We start from the raw sequence: 21,082 nt of genomic DNA, 5'->3' as shown, positions 1-21,082 counted from the left end.
GCAACCTACTCGAGTGTTCTTGCTTGGTGAATCCCAGGGACGGGGAAGCCTGGTGAACTGCCGTCTATGGGGTCACACAGAGTTGGACACGACTGAAACGACTTAGCAGCAGCAGCAGCATTTTAGAATGAAGAGCAGAAATAGATGAGAAAAATGAAGAATATGCTTGTTCTGAATCTGGCTAATGGATATGAGTGTTTATCGTATTTTATGCTTGAAAGTGCTCCAAATCATTAAAGAAAACCACTGAACTCTCCCAACAGAAACAGAGGTTATTACTGAACCAAACTCAAGTTTGCTTATCCAAATGAGCAAAGTCAATCTACTGACATAGGGTTGTGGTAAAGTAAAGTTCAATATTTATTTGCAAGATGCCAAGCAGGAGAATGGGCAAATAATGCTTAGAGGACCTGAACTCCTCAATGGCTTTCAGGCAAGGGTTTCTAAAGACTAAAATTAAGAGTAAGGGTCTTAAGCACATGATTAGCTCATGGATTCTTCTGATTGGTTGGGCGTTAAGCAACAAAGTGATATCTGGCATCTTGATCATCATTCTTCTGGCTCCAACTTGTTTGGGTCACCTTGGCTGAGGTCAACAGGTTTCATCATGCGGTACTGGCTCTGTAAAACAACTCAAAAATATGTTGCATCAGATTGTTATCTATATGCCTTGAGGAAGAACTAGGATTCTTGTTGACTCTGTTTTATGTTTAAACTTTTCTAGCTTGATTGCTTTTCCTTTATTTCTACATTTACTCATTTCTATAATCATCAACTGCTTGAGTCTGCTCTTTAGAACTCTGGGAAGACTTAAAAATCTAAAGATTTTTCTACAGACAAGAAGTAGGGACAAGGGAGGATTGTACCCAGGAAGGTCCTACAGGGTCCTGCTCAGTTTCAGGTCCCTCTGCTCTTTGATACTCCTCAATCCAGAGGGGAACGGGGCGATGACCGCTCTGGCTACTTCCTGCTGAACAAGGGCGACGTTGATTCTCCAGGATTAGAGGAGCAAAAGTCTTGGACCTTCTTCTCAAAGAATTCTCGAGTCCCAGGACTAGTGTCAATATTTTGCACCATGAAAACATGATCTCTCTTTTTGACCACTTTGTTATACCATCTGAACAAATATTTGAAAATTAATAAACCTATTACAAAAGGATGATGATCAATGGAACTTTGTAACAGTACTCAAAAGAGTCCCCCTATTCCAGATGGCAACCAGGAAAATAATTTTTGGTGTGTATTCTATTTATGTACACCCTATAACTAGGTAGCCTTTTGAATTATCCTGTTTATTCAGATTTCAACTTCTCCAGAGGTATTGATGTATGTACAGCATGTGGTATGAGCCACTGCACATACTTTTCCTTGTTTTGCCAATAGGAAATCACAGGCTATTCCATTATCTAGGACCACATGAGTTCAAAGATAGTTGTTGGGCTGGAATACTTTAAGCTGTGTCCTCAGCAATTTGGCAGATTTCCCAATTGTGGTAGCTAGATTATGAATCATATCTCTATTGATATAAACTCTGGCAGTCGGTGTGAGGTTGCCAAAAATGCTTTGTCCTATATTGTCCTAATACCCAGATGATATCTCTCTTCTAAGACGCAAGTTTGAGTTAGAGAGGGAAGTAACTCTCTTAAGGCTGTGTACAGAAAAAGGGATCCTAAAATGTCCCAGTAGGCATGACCCTTCCATTTGCCAGCTGTCTAAACAGCGATGTGCCCATCCCCGTGTAGGTGAGTCACTCCCTGTGCCACAGACAAAGATGTATCCTGGAGGGGAGCATGTTATACCTCCCAGGGTAGTGTCATTGATTCTTTCATTTTGGGGGAGTTCAGAGATTATGTTATCAAGCCATGGGTGAGAGCCACTGCAAGCCTTCCATAGTCCATTTACGTGATACCCAACTTGTTTGGCTCTCTGACACAAATTAGTGTCATTTTTAGACTTTACACATTTGTCAATTGTACATTTCAGGGGATTTTGTTCATCACATTTTTTCAGAATAAATTTGAGGGACCGAGGGGGACCAGTAGTAACTTTTCCTCCAATGGAAATTACCTCAGACAGGTTGAAACAAGGGACTAGTCCCTTGGTTAGCTGAACTTGCCATGTGACACCTGAAGGAGGATGATTATAGAAGGTCATGGGGCCTGGAACAGTATCAAAATCTGTTACAGGAACCACCGATGGGATATATTGTTCATGGATGGTTTGAGATTTCAAATGACACTTCACACAATCATTTAAATTCCCACCTCTGGCTTTGTTATGATATAACCTAGCTTCCTTCCAGGAAGTGGCAGACACCAGTGGAATGAAACAGTAAAGGAAAACAAGAGCCATCATTATAGTTGGGGCCAACAGCTTGTATAGGAAAATAGCACTGGTGCTCAACTTTGGTACTAACCCTATTATCACAAGGCTTAAACTAAAATAAAGGAAGGTTCAAGTATCTCCTATTATCAGTATCACAACAAATTACAGATTTGCTTGACTATGATATAATCACAGGTAAAATGATTAGATGAAGTGGCAAACAAAAGGATAAAAGCAAGTAACAAACCAGAAAAATGCTCTAGTCAATTGTAAATGTTATAATGGATGGCCACTAGTCATTCACCAGTTATCTAAGATACTTTCTCTGTTTTTAACTGAAGCCCTAGTCCAGACTTGCAGCAAGGAGTACTGGCTTCAGCTGGCTTTGTTGTTGTCTTTTCGGTAACTTCTGAGGGCTATGAATTTGTTGCTGGGTCAGAAGCCAGTTTCACCCGTATGCAATGGATCCACGGTTTGATTCCTGTCAATTTAACAGAAGAGTGAGTTAGTAAGTAGTAGAACCTAAGTCCTCACCCACCAGGGCTGAATTTGGCTGTTGGGTATACATCTTTCCATGTTATTAGGAACACCCAGTCTGCAGGTCTAAAATGCTGGAGGGGGACATCTGTGGGAAACATCACTTTACTAGTAGCATCTAAAGAAATAGCATTTAAAACTAACCCCAGCATACGCACATAACTTACAGTGTCTAGTTCTTTTATCTTTTGATCACATGTCTGATCATAAAACTGCTCAGGATAGAGCATACAGTATTTCGTAAGGAGTCAATTGGAGTCTACTTCTAGGGCCCGCTCTAAGCAATGCAAGCAGTAACACTTTTCCCAGGTTAACTTAATTCTTGACAGATTTTAGCTATCTTCCTCTTTAGAGTATGTTTCTAGTTGATCGTAGCCTCCAAAATGCATGCAAATTCCATTTATTCCACATTTTTTATATACCTACTGATTCACATTAGCAATTAAGCTACCTCTATCATTACTCTTAATTAATTGAGCTCGGTAACCCAAATCTAGGAATTATCTCATAGAGATACCTTTACTACTTCTGGAACTTCTTCAATCCAGCAAGAGAATGATTCTAAGCAGACTGTAAACGTGCCTGCCATCACTAGTAAGTAAAGTTTCCTTTTACTTTAGGCATGATTGTAAAGTCTACTTGCCAATCTTTCTCAAGCACTTCCCTCTAGCCTGGACTCTGTGCAGGATGGGGGAGTCCTCATCTTGAAATTATTTTTAGTGCAAAGCATGCACTTCTGTAATACTCTTTGAATTGTCCTTGCATATTTGGTCTTTCAATGTAGTCCTGTATCCACTGGATGCCATTAATGGGGGCTCATGTATATTGCTCCAGTTACTTTCTCCATTAGATAATCATGAATTAAAACCACTCCTTGGTCATTTATCATTTGATCCTAAATGGGAAAGGTCATATCCCCATTCTCCTGATATTTCAAGGTTCTCAGGTGAGTGTGTAAGTGTGTTAGCTGCTCAGTTGCGTCCATCTCTTTGTTCACCCCATCCACTAGGCTTTTCAGTCCATGGAATTCTCCAGGCAACAGTGTTGGAGTGGGTAGCCATTCCTTTCTCCAGGGGATCTTCCTGACCCAGGGATCAAACCTGGGTCTACTGCATTTCAGGCAGATTCTTTACTGTCTGAGCCACTAGGGTATGTGGGGCTAAATTCACAGGGCTATAACCAAAGGCGCTTTGTCCTGAAGGCTGTTCTAGCAGCTTGGTCAGCTATGTTGTTCCTTTTCAAAACAAAATAGTCAAATCTCGGATGTCTTGGGCAATGAGCAAATTGCCACTTCCTTTGGCTTGAGCACTGTGTCTAACAGTTTCAAAATTTCTTTGGCATGTTTGATTTCTTTTCTTTCAAAAGTGAGCAATCTCTCTTTCCAAATTACTCTATGTATGTTTATAACTGAAAAGCCATATTTCGAGTCAGTATAGACGTTGACTTTTTTACCTTCACTGAGATGTAAAGGTCAAGTAAGGGCAATAATTTTAGCTTTTGGGGCAAAGATACATGATGACAAAGCTTCCACTCCTAGGATCTCCTGCAAGGTTACCACTGCAGGAATTATAATCAGATCCAAGCACCTGCTCAATGATATGGCAATAATCATTCATGTGCCTCTGGGCCACCCAAAGGGGTCGGGAGCAGAGTGGCTGGATTCAAGGAGGACACAGTCTTTGGGGTCACATTAGAATTACCAAGTAAAATTATCTGATACCCTCCCAAGTGGTCTAAAGTGAGACAATATCCACTCTTTTGTTCCAACAGTGGCAACACACCATGGGATGTACACACCATGGCTGGCTATCCTGGAGTGAATTCCTCTGCTTCTTGCAACAAATCTAGAGTAGCAGCTATAACTCTCAAATACATCTGGATTACACTGTCCAAAGCCTTTGTGAAATAGGATACCGGGCATTTCATCGACTGTGCGTCAGTACCTCTAGTCTCAAGGTGCTGTACTTAGCCGCTCAGTCATCTGACTCTCTGTGACCCCATGAACGGTAGCCCACCAGGCTCCTCTGCCCATTGGGATTCTCCAGGCAAGAATACTGGAGTGGGTTGCCATGCCCTCCTCCAGAGAATCTTCCCAACCCAGGGGTAGAACCCAGGTCTCCTGCATCGAAGGAGAATTCTTTACCATCTGAGCTACCAGGGAAGCCCAAGAATACTGGAGTGGGTAGCCTATCCCTTCTCCAGGGGATCTTCCAGACCCAGGATTCGAACCAGGGTCTCCTGCATTCTAGGTGGATTCTGTACAAGCTGAGCTGCCAGGGAAGCCCCTCCAGTCTCACTACCTGTCTTTTATGTTTAAAAAGATCAAGTGACTTTTTCAAATATGGCAAACACAGAACAGGAGCACTCCGTAGTTTTTTCTTCATTGCTAGGAAAGTCCCTTGACATTCTCCAGTTCCCACTAAGGCATTATTGTCAGTCCCTTTTAGGGTCTCATACAACTGTTTAACTATTAGCTTAAGCTGGCGATCCAAGTGCAGCAGAATCTTGCCATTCCAGGAACCGATGCAACTGCCTTTGGTGGTGGTCACCACACCCTGGCTGCTGTCTCTTGGCAGTCCTGGAGCCAGTTCCTTTGGCCTTTTCCCAGTTTGGATCCCAGATATTTCACTGACGTTTGGGAAATTGGGGCCTTTTTCCAAGAGATTTTATAGACTCATTTGGCCAGACTGTTCAAAGTAGTCCCAGTGTTTTCACCTGTGTTCTTTGTATTGCCAACTGTGAAGGGATCATCCACAAATCTGAGCAGAGCTCCCTCCTGTAGCTGGAGCTCCCTTATATCTTTAGCTAGCACTTTCCCGAACACCGTGAAGGTGTTTTTAAGTCCTTGCAATACTGCCCAGCAGTATTGCTGCTTGCTTTGGTTTCTAGATCTTCCCAATAAATACAAATAACTCTTGGGATTCAGGACTCAAAATAACACAGAAAAAAGACCTCTGCTAAGCCTAATGAAAGTTTCCAGATAAGATGATCAGAAGAATATAGGGATTTGGGACTACAGGGTGAATATCTTTCACTATCTGATTTATAAACCAGTAGTTCTCAGTGCCAGGCTTCTTAAAGGCAGGATGGGAGTATTATATAGTGACGGAGGGAATCCAATAAGCAAGTATTTCAAAATGCCAATCCAGCCTTGGGCTGGATCCCTGTTGTGCTTGCCCCTTTAAGGGATATTGCCTTAAACTCAGAGCCTGAGTGTCCAGCTTCAGTTTCACCTTAACTGCTATGGCCATCCAGACTCTTCCTGCCCATCTATCACCCCATGCTCCCAGGCGTCCCTGCTGCGAGATGTCTTCAGGGACGCTGGTGGTGACTCCTCCATCCCCTGATAGGAGGGCTAGCTGCAAGGCACAAACTTGTTCCAGTGGTACCTTTATATCCAGTGTTTTAGGAGTGAAAGTCACTTTAGCATTTAATTTAGTTAAAAAAATCTTGCCCCAGCAATGCAACTGGGCACTTTAGCATGTACAAAAAAAAGCTGTGTTTTAGATTAGGAGCCTCAGTCTGACAGTCTGGGGATTGCAAAAACAGTTTTTGGAGAGGCTTTCTAGATAATCCTCTTGTCAAGGTGCTTTTCTGGGCTAACTCTTTGGGTCCAACTCCTTGCGAATCCATTGTTCTAAACAGAGCAAGTGGCTCCACTACCAGTCAGAGAGACAATCTATTTCCCACAAAAGGGTTACCCAGGGCTCCTGATGGGAAACTATTTCCCCAAGCAGAGTCCCCTCAGAGAATCCTCTGTCACTCTCTCTTGTTTCCAGCATGAACAATGCTTTTTCCTCCTCTTCCAGTTTCTTTTGTAAGCTGAGGCAGACTTTCTTTCAGTTGCCTTCTTGTCTTAAAGTAAGGACTGCTGCCAACCCACTTTTACATGTCCCATTGGTGGGCTTTTTTCTGTGGGTCACCCTTCACTCTCTTGGTTCTCTGGGTGTTACTCTCTGCTCAAATTTTTGTCTCCCCTTTCTCCACTGAGTGTCACTGCCAAAAGGGACTTTTGCTGCTTCATTTCATGGGTCTCTTTTCATCTTATATTCCCTCCCAACTGTAAAACACTGAAAGCAGTTTCTACCAAATGACATAACAACAGGCCAAAAAGTCCTTATGTTTTCTGCAACTGGGGCACTCTAAGTCACAAAGTCCAATTAACTAATTTGAAATTCTCTGGATTATCTGGATCCACATTTGCATATTGGAGATATGCCCTGTACATTCTCTTCCAAAACCTCAGGGTTTTCCTGTGGCTCTTTGCACAGTCCTTGCACCTTATGAAAGTTCCAATATTGGTTCTCCCTTTTGGAGCCCTATCATGATGCACTCCTTGTAATGCTCAATTCCAACTTTATCTCCTAGGTTACTCTCCTTCCAGCCTGGATCTATGATGGGAATTGCTTTTACTGCTGGTGCTGCGACGGGTTTGCCAGGGGCAGCCTCATGCATTTTACCTACCTCTTCTCTAGCCTTTTCCATTGGGTTCACAAGTTTGTTCAGGGTTTTCCATAACATTGTACAGAAAAACACATATGAATTTTTTAGTCAACACAATATTTCCATCCTCTTCTCTTCCTCAGCCAACAGAGTGGTTAGCAAACTTTGATATCAGCCCAACTGGGTTGGCAAAGATGAAAGAGAATGAATTTTCCATCCTGGTAGTGTCATCCCAGTAGGTTGGCATATTATTTTTGCAATTCAACATGTCTGAGGTTGAAAAGGAAGAGTGGATCCACATGAATCCTGCTGGATGATCTTGGGCATTTATTCCTCCAGTGTGAATCTGCCTCAGTGGGAATCACCCTGAATAAACACTAGTGGTTCCCTGACCAAAATGGAAGCTCTGTCGGGTATGAGAGGAAGACAACCTCTCCTTCCTCAGCTCCTGCCAGAGCAGGTGAGAATGAATTGGCTACTGTGGGATCTATGGCTCCAGCCCCTGCTTCCTCATTTTGCCCACCATACAAAGGCAGTTGTGATGGATATCTATAAGCATTTATTTGTTGAATTAATTCCCCATCTCTTGATTCCTGAGAATAGGGTAAACCTTTTAAAGTCTCCTTATTGGAGGAAATTTCTTCTGTATCACAATTCCATGCATGCTACATTTTTCTCTAAATAGGCTCACTAGGAATCAATAGCATAAGGGCTGTTCATAAGAAGCATCCTCCTATTTTCCTCCCCTTTCACAAAATAGTTCTGGTTCAAAGACCGTGTTATAATTTAGAGAGCCATTAGGGAGCAGTGTTCTCCAGATCTTAAGATGTCCTGAGGCTAAACAGTGTTACAATGGAATACCATTTTTTCTCCTTTTCCGAGGTGCTTAACTAAAAATTTTCCAATTCTGCAAAATATACCCTAAAGGGCTACAAGATGGAGCAGAGCTTGACTACCCATCTTTGTTGTACACAGCTGGTACTATCAAACATAAGAAAGCAAGCAAGCACACAAACACAAAGCATCTCTCAGGGTTACAGTTTCCTTAGTCCAATACAGAAAATCCCACAAATCAATATCCCACCACAGACAGAGCCAAGTGGCGAAATGAATATCTTGGTGTCATCATACATGAGCCCTTCTACTAAGCAGAAATGTCTTAAGTAAGTGTCTTGTTTCCTTCACCATGAAAGCACCAAGGGCCATTGACCCCCAACTGGTGGCAGATGCTCGGGGTTGTCCCTGAGACAAAGGTGGTCAGGAAGCTGCTGGACAGAATCTCAGAGCCCTCTCCTTCCAGGAGCCAATGTGCCAAAAGACACCCACCTGGGCTGGTGGTCTTTTCATGGTCACCAAAATTGTTACATGATTGAACTTAGGTTCACTCGCACCAAATTCAGTCTATTGACACCATGTCTTGGTGAAGGAAAAGTACAGTGTTGATTTTCAGGGCACCAAGCAAGGAGTTCAGGTCCTTTGAGCATTAGCTGCCTATTCTCCTTGCTTGGTGCCCTGCAAATAGATGCTGCACTTTCCTTATGACCCAGTGTCGGTAGATTGGCTGCTGTGCATCAGGTGAGTGAAATCAAGTTCAGTTCAGCAACAAGACGGCTCTATATGTCCTACAAATAGTATTAAAGCAAACCACCAAGGAAAACTGGAAATAAGAGCAAAATTGTACATATAAATGCTGACAAAATTAAAGCATGAAGAAGGTAACACTGACCAATAAACATAACTCAGGTCAAAAGTATGAAATGAAGCAAAGAAAAATTTTCAGTTATGGTAATCCACAAATATAAATATCTTTGTATCCTAAACAACATGGCTAAATCAAAACCAAGAAAAGAAAAGACGGAAGGCTGAGATAAAAGTAGAAATTTAAAAGAAAACTGTTAAGAATAAAATCAAAACACAAGTAAGCATTTTCCTTAGAAAAAATTACAGTGTACAAAACTGAGCATGCAAAAGGACCCAATGTGAGGCTATTAAAAGATAAATTTGCAAATGTAGGGTAATAAATTTTTAAAATTGAAATAAATGATATTATGGCAAAACTAAAATAATCAAATAGTGATCCAAAAGGTAAAAACAAACACATAATTTTCATCAGATGAATATAAAGAAAAATTAATACAATGTTCAAGATTTTAAATAGCTTCCATGTGCAGAACAGTCCATTTAACAATACAGAACAGACAACTGTCATTAAAGAGTTGTAAACAGCAAAAAAGCTAAAACAGGAAAGTATTTTGCAGAATAGACAATAACAAATTCTAAACCACCACAAAAATCCTTCATGTTTCTTATAATAAAATTTTGTGTAAATTGATAAACTAAATTTTTAAAAAAGGAGAATTGAAAGCAATGAGTACTAAACATGGTATGCTGCCCAAGCCCAGGAGTTGAGGGTAGAGTGTAAAAAAATGGGATCACTATCACCTATCTGAACTGGGAATAGTTATGACTTTTTAGGAACTTGGAAGACCTAATAAAATCAGAAATCATAACATATACTCTCCCCTTGAAAAGCTATCCCAGGAGTGAAACAACCAGGACTTAACAAAATGTTCAGTCCTGGGTTTTTCATGACAAAGACTCAGAAAATAATGCCCTTTAATAAGAGAAGGATTGAGCCAAAGGAGCTCAGTGCCCACTGAGAAGTCAGAGTGGCTACTAGACACTACACCAGAGATGCAATGCCCTGGTTAAGGATGTCCTGGATATGTTAGAGGAAAAAACAAGCTGCAGGTAACATGGCTATTATGAACCCATTATAAAACCATAGAAATTAGAATAGACAGTAAATAGATTAAAATATGCTCAATTTTATTAGTCAGGGGAATGTTACCAAAACTGGTTCCATGGTTGGAGAAAACTGATGATGGCCAGTGCTGGGCCAAATATCCCTCCTCTCCACCTTCAAAGGAGCTGCAGGAACTGTTAGACTTTTCAGGCAATTAAAACGTGAAAAGTACACTGCTAAGTTACTTCAGTTGTGTCCGACTCTGTGCAACCCTATAGACGGCAGCCCACCAGGCTCCCCGTCCCTGGGATTCTCCAGGCAAGAACACTGGAGTGGGTTACCATTTCCTTCTCCAATGCATGAAAGTGAAAAGTGAAAGGGAAGTCGTTCAGTCGTGTCAGACTCTGTGCAACCCCATGGACTGCAGCTCACCAGGCTCCTCTGTCCATAGGATTTTCCAAGCAAGAGTACTGGAGTGGGGTGCCATTGCCTTCTCCGAAAAGTACACAGTAATGCCAAACTCTGGGTGGTCACAAAGAATGGGGTGGGAATATGATCTGTTCTGTCTCTAGCTAAAAGGAAGTCCACAAAACTGCCAGCAAACTCGGGGCGGGGGGTGGGAAGCACCCGTTCTGAAAAGTTAATTAAGCATGAAAGAAATGCAGGTAGACAACAAACATATGAAATGATGGCAGTCATAAGCCAAGAAAATGCAAATCAAAACAAGCTGTTTTCCATCCCTGATTAAGGGGAAATTAGTTTATGGTGGCGCAGTCTCTCAGGAAGGCCAGGTGAGTCTGGAACTGAAGACTGCAAAACAGAGCCAAATTCAACCTACAATTTGCTCTATTCATTGTACACAATCATGCAGGCACCATAAGTTAGTCATGTGAGTAAGAAAGAGTGGTGCCCCTCCCACTCCATCCTGGGAAATGAGTCTCAGGACTAGTGTGAGCAGGAAGTCACAGAACCTCCACCTGCATGGGCTCAGTCCCCAGACAAGAGCCTTCTAGCTGCTCAGTTCAGTGGTCTCATTTTAAGGAGTAATAGGGACTAACAGTTAAGCCCCAAGTGATCTTGTCTCCATCAGTTGCTCCTGTTCCAGTGAAGTCAAACCTTGGCCCTTAGCAAACAAATTCCTTACCCATATTAACACTCAGTATGTCACATTTAAATATTCACAGTCTAACCTCAGATGTTTAAAAGCAGTCTTCGTGGAGGCTCACATTGGCCACTGTTACTCCATTTTGAACTACTTAACATAGCATATTGTCACATAAGATGAGTAGGAATAGAATGATTAAATGTCACATTGAAACAGTTATGCCCTCCCCCTCCCCTATATCTTTGGTGTGTTTATTGCCAAATATTTCTAGTCTTTCTTGTTTCCTGTCTCCAGAGTTCACCCTCCTGTTGTATATTGTTAGAGCAAGTTCCTTAGAACATAAATCAGCACTCATTACTGCACGGATTAAAAGCTTCTTGAGTCTTTCTGTGCTAAACCCCTTTTGATGTCACTCCAAGCCTGACTTGAACCTTGCCAAGTTTGCTCCAGACTCGGTGTTTAAACCTTGCTGTCCATATTGATTTAGGGGTTCTGAACCCAGAGTGGGTAGAATTTTAAGGTGTCTAGGATCTCTGGCAGGAAAGACTGGAATTTTCATTCATATCTGAGTGGATTTTAGCATGGTACAGTTATCAAAATAATAATTTGAGATACAGAATATGTGAGCTTCTTAACCTATTATTTAACAAGATTGGCAGATCTAAACTAATTTTGAATTTTGACAAAGTATAAGACTGTGTTTCATAATACCTGCAAAACTGTAACATGAAATGAAAAAAGCTATGATTTCTAGTGGTGACAAAGTCATGGTTCTACTAATAACATCAGACCACCAAAGCTCCAGGTTAAGGATCCCCACCCTAAACTCATTCCTCATCAGTCCAAAAGGTCAGTTTCCCTGATTCACTAAAATATGTGTGCTCCCACACCCCCTCCACTCCTCCATTTACCAAGACACTCAACTATCAAGTCTTAGCTGCTGCTAAAGAAAAACCACAAGCCCAAAGTGGCATCACTTATGTTAAAGCCCAGACACCAATCCTAGACTCCACACTTGACTTACATGCAGTTTCCACCTTTCCCAGAAATGTAATCTTAGCCAACGGGATTGGAATTTTCTGATTGGCACCAAGGAGATAATATGTCCTGTGGGCCTTCTCCATAGCCTGTACCCAGAAGAAAAAGCTGTCTGCATGATGAAACTGCCATTCTTTTCCCTCAAAAGATGTCTTGGCCTAAAACTAATCTTTTCTTTCCCTAAGGGCTCCCTGCCCCACCCTTCTTCTTATCAAAAACCTTCCATTTGTGGAAAGTCTGTGAGCTAGTCCCTTCTAGTTGCTAGAGGGGATGCTCCCCAATTTGACCTTCAAATTGGCTGAATTGTGTTTTTTACCACTGCTCACTCACAGAGGTCCTTGTCGTGGAAGGAGGATGAGTTTTCTGCACAGCAGAACTTAGTCTCCTGTGCAGCTGTGTCTCAGGGCCTGGAATTCAAGCAAAGCACATGACGTATTAATAGAATTCAAAGTTTAAGGTTTAGTAGTAGAAAAGCAACCCATTTTGTACTCAGGGGGAAAAACAAGTTACTTTTCTAGTTATGTGTGTTCTTAAATTTATATGATCATAACAGTAAACATTATTCCTTTTGTTGTTAGAAAAAGAACTTAAATCAATCTTCTAACAATGAAGGAAATGGAGAAAAACTGACTACTTCCAAATCTATCCCCAGTCAGAAATACTCTGAAGAAATAGATAGAGGATATAGTTCACCCCTCACATCGAGGGACTAGGAGAGACAGAATCAAAAGTCTGGGTCCCCTAAGCTCCAAAGCTCTCATTTATACCATTGCTTCCAAAGACACTGCCAATTTCACCTCCCAACCTTTAAAGCAAATACTTTAGTCCTTCCTCATTTCCTCCTGGTCTGCATTTTCTCCTCTTGTGGCACTACTATTTTAATATCCCCAATTTCAGAGTAACGGAGGCCTAGGAAGGTGCCCTTCTCATGAGCCAGTGAGAGACAGAGCAGGTCGTAAAGCGAGGGGGCCAGGACAGCACCCACCCCATGCCCCACACTTCTACCAGTCTTACCTGGAGAGGGGCTCCAGCCCTAGGACATAGCCCTGAGCAGAGTGAGGAAGGAGGCTGGAGGGCTGACCTAGTCTTTTGTTGGCTCCTCCTTCCCCTTGCAGAGTTTGCAAATCTCCAGGACCAATTCCTTTTCAATCCCACCCCTTTGCTGCCTCTTCAGTTCAGTTCAGTTCAGTGGCTCAGTCGTGTCCGACTCTTTGCAACCCCATGAATCGCAGCACGCCAGGCCTCCCTGTCCATCACCAACTTCCGGAGTTCACTCAGACTCATGTCCATCAAGTCAGTGATGCCATCCAGCCATCTCATCCTCTGTCATCCCCTTCTCCTCCTGCCCCCAATCCCTCCCACCATCAGAGTCTTTTCCAATGAGTCAACTCTTCGCATGAGGTGGCCAAAGTACCGGAGCTTCAGCTTTAGCATCATTCCTTCCAAAGAAATCCCAGGACTGATCTCCTTCAGAATGGACTGGTTCGATCTCCTTGCAGTCCAAGGGACTCTCAAGAGTCTTCTCCAACACCACAGTTCAAAAACATCAATTCTTCGGCGCTCAGCCTTCTTCACAGTCCAACTCTCACACCCATACATGACCACTGGAAAAACCATAGCCTTGACTAGACGGACCTTAGATGCCAAAGTAATGTCTCTGCTTTTGAATATGCTATCTAGGTTGGTCATAACTTTTCTTCCAAGGAGTAAGCATCTTTTAATTTCATGGCTGCAGTCACCATCTGCAGTGATTTGGAGCCCAAAAAAGTAAAGTCTGACACTGTTTCCACTTTTTCCTCATCTATTTCCCATGAAGTGATGGGACCAGATGCCATGATCTTCATTTTCTGAATGTTGAGCTTTAAGCCAACTTTTTCACTCTCCTCTTTCACTTTCATCAAGAGGCTTTTTAGCTCCTCTTCACTTTCTGCCATAAGGATGGTGTCATCTGCATATCTGAGCTTATTGATATTTCTCCTGGAAATCTTAATTCCAGCTTGTGTTTCTTCCAGTCCAGCATTTCTCATGATGTACTCTGCATAGAAGTTAAATAAGCAGGATGACAATATACAGCCTTGACGGACTCCTTTTCCTATTTGGAACCAGTCTGTTGTTCCATGTCCAGTTCTAACTGTTGCTTCCTGACCTGCATACAGATTTCTCAAGAGGCAGGTCAGGTGGTCTGGTATTCCCATCTCTCTCAGAATTGTCCACAGTTGATTGTGATCCACACAGTCAAAGGCTTTGGCATAGTCAATAAAGCAGAAAGAGATGTTTTCTGGAACTCTCTTGCTTTTCCATGATCCAGCGGATGTTGGCAATTTGATCTCTGGTTCCTCTGCCTTTTCTAAAACCAGCTTGAACATCAGGAAGTTCATGGTTCACGTATTGCTAAAGGCTGGCTTAGAGAATTTTGAGCATTTCTTTACTAGCATGTGAGATGAGTGCAATTGTGTGGTAGTTTGAGCATTCTTTGGCATTGCCTTTCTTTGGGGTTGGAATGAAAACTGACCTTTTCCAATCCTGCGGTCTCTGTTGAGTTTTCCAAATTTGCTGGCATATTGAGTGCAGCACTTTCACAGCATCATCTTTCAGGATTTGAAATAGCTCAACTGGAATTCCATCATCTCCACTAGTTTTGTTCGTAGCAATGCTTTCTAAGGCCCACTTGACTTCACTTTCCAAGATGTCTGGCTCTAGATGAGTAATCACACCATCGTGATTATCTGGGTTGTGAAGACCTTTTTTGTACAGTTTTTCTGTGTATTCTTGCCACCTCTTCTTAATATCTTCTGCTTCTGTTAGGTCCATACCATTTCTGTCTTTTATCGAGCCCATCTTTGCATGAAATGTTCCCTTGGTGTCTCTAATTTTCTTGAAGAGATCTCTAGTCTTTCCCATTCTGGTTTTTTTTTTCCCCCTTTTTTTCTTTGCTTTGATCACTGAGGAAGGCTTTCTTATCTCTCCTTGCTATTCTTTGGAACTCTGCATTCAGATGCTTATATCTTTCCTTATCTCCTTTGCTTTTCACTTCTCTTCTGTTCACAGCTATTTGTAAGGCCTCCCCAGACAGCCATTTTGCTTTTTTGCATTTCTTTTCCACGGGGATGGTCTTGATCCCTGTCTCCTGTACAATGTCACGAACCTCCGTCCATAGTTCATCAGGCACTCTATCTATCAGATCTGGGCCCTTAAATCTATTTCTCACTTCCACTGTATAATCATAAGGGATTTGATTAAGGTCATACCTGAATGGTCTAGTGGTTTTCCTCAGGATACTTCATGTAGCCCAGAAGTCACTGCTGATTTCCAATCCATAACCACAGAGTTCTACCTCCAGCTCTGATTCTCAGGCACCTCTGTGCTCCACCCCTACCCCACTGCCAGGATTCCAGCCTCTCAAGGAGATGAAGGCTAAGTTTTCCTGCCATGACCCCAGGAGTCAACCTTGACTTCCCTCTTTTCTTCCATCTCCACATTTAATCATTCCCAGTCCCCTGGAATGTCTGCCTCTTTTTCTCTCCATGGCTCTGTAATCACACTGGACTCTATGCAGCCTTCCTGGAACAGAGCCCTCCCTATCCTCTGCTTCGGTTCCTCTCTGAAGCACCTAGACAATAGTATTTGCTGCACATTTCCTGAGCTGCTTCACAGATGCTAAAACCTCTGCCAAACAGAAGAAATTCACTATTTGATGACCATGAGCACATAGCCCCTAGATCTATTGGAGCCTGAGGATTGATAAAGTGACACTGTCCTGTTATCTCACCATCAATCAATCAGAAACTTGCGCCCAAGTTGATCACATACCCTGGGACTCCACTCTCTCACCTGGGCTTTTAAAATGCTTTCCAAAAAAAACCGCTTTCTAGAAACCCATCAGGGAGTCCAAGTATTTTGCGCACTAGCTACCTTGGGTTCCTTGCTTGGTGCCCTATACTTTTCTTTACCACAACCCAGGGTCAGTAAATTGGCTTTACTACATGCAGGCAAGCAGACCCAAGTTTGGTTCAGTGAAAGTTCCCACTGTTTGCCACAGGGCCCAGCAGTAAGGAGAGGCACACATCATGGCTTGGAGATAAATAAAACATGGCCAATATTCAGTTCACAAATCACTCTGTTTATTGCAAGCAATTAGCACGCAAGACATGTTAGTCGAAGCTGGGAATATAGAAGACGGTAGGGAACCTCTCCAAGGAGAAGTCTGGGCAGGAGACATGTTGGCAGGAGCAGTGGTCTGCTGTCTGCAGTGGGTCTCCAGACAGTGTGAGTGGGAAGTGGGCCTCTGCTCCCAGGGCCTCTGACAGTGTCAGTCTGCAGCAGCTCTCAGCAGATGGTCAGGTCCTCAGTGACGCGTCTCATTTTAAGGAATAACATTTACCCCTGGGGACGGGACCTTGACTCATCAGTTGCTTCTCCTGCTCCAGTGACTTGTGCCACTCATCTGACTTCTCTTAGCCTATCCCTCTAAGACAGCTTCAGTCCTCCAGCCAACTTTTCAAGACAAAAAATATGGACGTTCACCCTGGCCACTGAGGCTTACAATCTTTAACACAGCTTACAGTCCTACAAGTTTCACACAAAGAGAGTAGGAATCACAAAACAAAAGAAATCACATTATAACATCATTTATAACTCATATTTGAGAGCATTTATAATATTAATGGTACTTAATCTCAAAAGTTCAGTTTATATTGTTTTATACCTCAAAAAGAGAGAGTTGATTAATTATGGCCAACATTATAATACCAAAAACTTATAAATGCTTAATGCTCACATGCTTGCATTCAGTTTTTGTTGCAAAGTCCCTTGGCTATAAGAAAGAATATTTGAAATAAAGAAAAGAATTTTTGATACATCAGTTCCATTGATAAGAATTAGCTCTTGATGCTGAGGTGGTTTCTTCTTGGTATTTTTTCTGTGATTGTATGAATGGAGTTGTGTGGTGAGGTCCTCATCATGTCAATTTAAAATAAATAAATAAAAGCACACAGCCAATTATTATAAAGATGTAGATATATATGGCAACTACCCAGTATTTTTGAGGCCAGTAGTTTAAGCCTATGAATTTTAGCCAGCATTCAGGAATAGAAGCCTACACAAGATACAATATGAAGCCAAACTGGAAGGTTAAAAAGAGACCAGCACATTTATGAATTGCTCTTTCCAGCAACAGCCATGGTGAATTTCCTACCATTTTCTCTGTGGCTTTGCACATTCTCAGTTTTGAGTCTGTGCAAGAGCATGAAGGAGGAAAAGTTGAGGACAAGATCACAGCACCACAGCCCCTCAGCCCACACACTGTTGCTCCTGAATAAAAGCCTTAGTTTTGATTAAACCAAGCCTTTAAAAGGCTTGGTTTCCAGTATCTCAGCTTCCACATGATATGCCTGAGAAGATGACTGAGGTATGACCTTCCCCTATCTCTTGCTCAATCTTTCTCTTCCCTCTTTATCAAATGATCACTAGATTCACTATGGGAGCATTTCATCCTGGTATAAAAGTCTGGTTGAGACTACCTGCTCCTCAGTAGGAATTCCTAACATGCCCAGCTTAGAGGCTTCCATAAGAAATATTGAAAGAGGTACTTCATCTTATCCAGGCAACAAACGTCTCCATCCCATCCGTCCATTCACTCATCCATTCATCCCGCTATCCACATATCCATTCATACATACATCCCTTTATGTATCCACTCATCCTTCCCTCTCTCCCTCCATCTCTGTCTCTATTGGACTGAGAATCAGAAGTAAGATACATATTCCCAAGATGTACATCAACATCATTATTTGAACTAAAATGTGAAGTCTAAGTTTCCTGATAGAAAGTATGATTTGTCTGGGACTTCTTTAGTAGTCCAGTGGTTGGGAGTGTGCCTGCCAGTTCAGGGCACATGGGTTCGATCCCTGGTCTGGGAGGATACTACAGGGTGTGGGGTAATTAACCCTGTGAGCTGCAACTACTGAACCTGAAGCTCTAGAGCCCATGAGCCAAGAGACCACAACTACTGAGACCACAACTACTGAGACCACAGTGCAGCAACAGCTGAAGCCTGTGGGTCTAGAGCCTGTGTTCCACAACAAGAGAAGCCACTGCAACGCGAAGCCCGTGCAAAGAAGATAAAGTCTGCAAGCAGCAATGAAGACTCAGTGAAGCCAAAATAAATAATTAATTTTTTTAAAAAGTTAAGAAAATAGAAAGTATGATTTGTCGGATGGGATTGGCATTGCCAATTTGCTTATAAGAATACTTTCCATAATCCAGATGAACTAAACCCGTTTTTGACAAAAACACACTGAAGGTATGTTCAGAACATTAAAAAAAAGAAAAGAAAAGAAAAGAAAAAAAACACACTAGAAAAAATATATCTTTTGAAACTATTTAAACTTATGATTCAAAAATTTTAGATATGAACGAAAAACATGTTTTGTGAGGAATACGAGCAAAAGGTATTTGAAAACCACTGCCCCTTAGGTCCCTACTTGGTTCAGAATGATCCTAGGGAAATAACTTTGGAAACAGTAGATGAGCTAACCAGGGGGTTTGAGCAAACAGGCTGAGCCTTGCACTGGGCTTCTTGCCTGGCACCAGTTCTTCTTTGAGTCTTACCAGCTCTTCAGCCTTGTCTGGACTGTCAGCATAGAAGATTTGGCCTGTTTCCAGCTTGATTATCAAGTTGGCACCTCTGGCACCTGCCAGGATACACTAGGCCCCAAAAGGAGAGTCATTCCTAGACTTGCAGCACCAGAATCTTGAAATGAAGTCCAGGTTGGATTTGGAGCTAAGACTTACTCTACTTGAGATGCCCTTCCTCACCCTAATTCTACCCACTTTGCTAGGTTAATCAACTTATTTGTCAAAAAGTTAGTGTGTACATACTATGCAGAAGCACTTTTCTTTGATGACCATCAAACAAGAGGAAGCCTTGTTTGACTCTTTAGCCTGAATTAGGAACCCTTCTGAGTCCCAGCAACCTGGGATTTCTGCTATTAAGGCACTTATCCATCTAGATTTAGGCTGTTGAGTTGAAACCACCACTTTACCAGCTGTGTGACCTAAAGTAGTGAGCAGGCTTCTCTGTGCTTCCATTTTTAAAATCTATGAAGGCAAAATAGTACCTACCTCATCATATTGGGAGAATTTAAGATAATTCAGGTAAAATGTCTTTCACAATGCTTAAAATTCAGCAATACATGCATATTGCAACAAGTTTGTTAAATACCTGAAAGTATAAAGAATCAAAGGTAACTTCAACACTGGATGAACATTCTTTAGGATTTTTTCAAGAACTTAAGCGCTTACATAAAATATGAACCTTTTACAACAGTGAAACTTCCTTGTTCAGGGATTTTCATAAGCTTTGAGTTAAATATTTTAAAGCCAATTGGGGAAGATATATATGTATATACCTTTCCAGCAATGAAGATAAAATCTCATCTGGCAAGTTACTTTTTATACCTTCGTTTCCTGTAAAATGAGAAGTACTGTGGTACTAATCTCATGGATTGTTGATTAAATGAAGCAAAATATGGAAAAATGCTCAGAATGGTGCTATGGTAAATCATTTGGCTCAGTGGGTAAAGAATTAGCCTGCAATGTAGAAGACACAGGAGAAGCAGTTTCAGTCCCTGGGTCAGGAAGATCTCCTGGAGAAGGGAATGGCAACCCACTCCAGTACTCTTGCCTAAAAAATCTAATGGACAGAGGAGCTTGGTGGGCTACAGTTCAAAGGGTCACAAAGAGTCAGACACAACTGAGCGACTAAGCAAGAAGAAGATGGTAAACCATTTACTATTAATATTGCTATTATAATTTGTTTAAATTTTTGGCATCCCTTTTTCTCAAATAGGTCTTACACATTTTCTTTTCTTTTGGTTAATATTATCCCTGAGTAGCAATTATATTTACTGCCATTTTGAATGATTTTCTCCCCAGTCTATGGCTGACAGGTAGGAAAGCAGTACTTAATAGCCTATGGCTGGTAGCTCATACTCTAGTATCTCCGAGAAAGACAGATCTTATAAATAGATTGTTTTTAACACAACATGCTGATTGAAAAGATAAAGGCAAGCAAAAGTTCTATGAATGGTAGAAAATGCTGTCAGTCACACTTTCAGGGGAGGTCTGGGCAAGTTTCTTGGAAGGGTTTCTTGGAAGCGGTCATAGGGGGCTGCTTCCTCAGGGACAAGGCATTTTGCAACTGTTGTTGGTGCTGTGCTCCCATTAACTACTTAACTCCTGTTCATTGGAGGTGCCAAGATGGTGGGCTCTGCCTCTGATGCCAGGACTTAGAGTGGAGGCAAAAGAAGAGAACAGTTTAGAGAGTCTGTTACATCATCTCTACCTGCCTAGGACTAGAGACCCTGTCCCTTTTTTTTTTTTCCGTTCCCGCTGTTCCTAAATTCCACGATGTTTTCCTAACAACTGGCCTTGACTTTGAAGCTAAGATAAAACAAGGGATTGGTTAGAGCTTTACTTTGGAGTGAGGTACAGTTCTGGGCCATATTATAATCTACTACTCTTTTTCTGTAAACTGTTTATGGACTACACTTCTAGAGGAGAGTAGTCCTATGAAAAAGGATGCCTAATCCCATCCCATATTAAAGATTCTAATTTCTCATTTCAGGATGAGAACGCTTACTTGGATTTATGTAATGAGATCAAGCAATTTATTTTGAACAAGATTTCATTCTGAAGACATGGATCAGGTAAACAGAAAACCTGCTCCATCTTCTGGCCATGTGTGTGTGTAACTTTTTTAGACTATTCTTTAAAAAAAACTTTGTATATGGAAATATGTTGATGTACAATGCTATATAAGTTACAAGTGTACAATATAGTGATTCACAATTTCTTAAGGTTGTACTCCATTTATAGTTCTTTAATGT

The 21,082-nt window shown here is 41.7% G+C and overlaps 1 long non-coding RNA gene across 1 annotated transcript; it reads right to left on the bottom strand.

Annotated features, from left to right (window-relative positions):
* Positions 1-336: 336 nt before the first annotated feature.
* LOC114115224 (uncharacterized) lies at positions 337-13,251 on the bottom strand. The gene is made up of 3 exons (XR_003589623.2): positions 13,209-13,251; positions 12,525-12,601; positions 337-2,806 (listed from the first exon to the last, which is right to left on the bottom strand). It is a non-coding gene; the product is annotated as an uncharacterized LOC114115224 (long non-coding RNA).
* Between the last annotated feature and the right edge of the window lie 7,831 nt (positions 13,252-21,082).

This window comes from Ovis aries, chromosome 1 (assembly GCF_016772045.2).
Source record: "Ovis aries strain OAR_USU_Benz2616 breed Rambouillet chromosome 1, ARS-UI_Ramb_v3.0, whole genome shotgun sequence".
NCBI classification, from domain to species: domain Eukaryota; kingdom Metazoa; phylum Chordata; class Mammalia; order Artiodactyla; family Bovidae; genus Ovis; species Ovis aries.
This window is presented reverse-complemented; position numbering and strand designations above follow the sequence as displayed.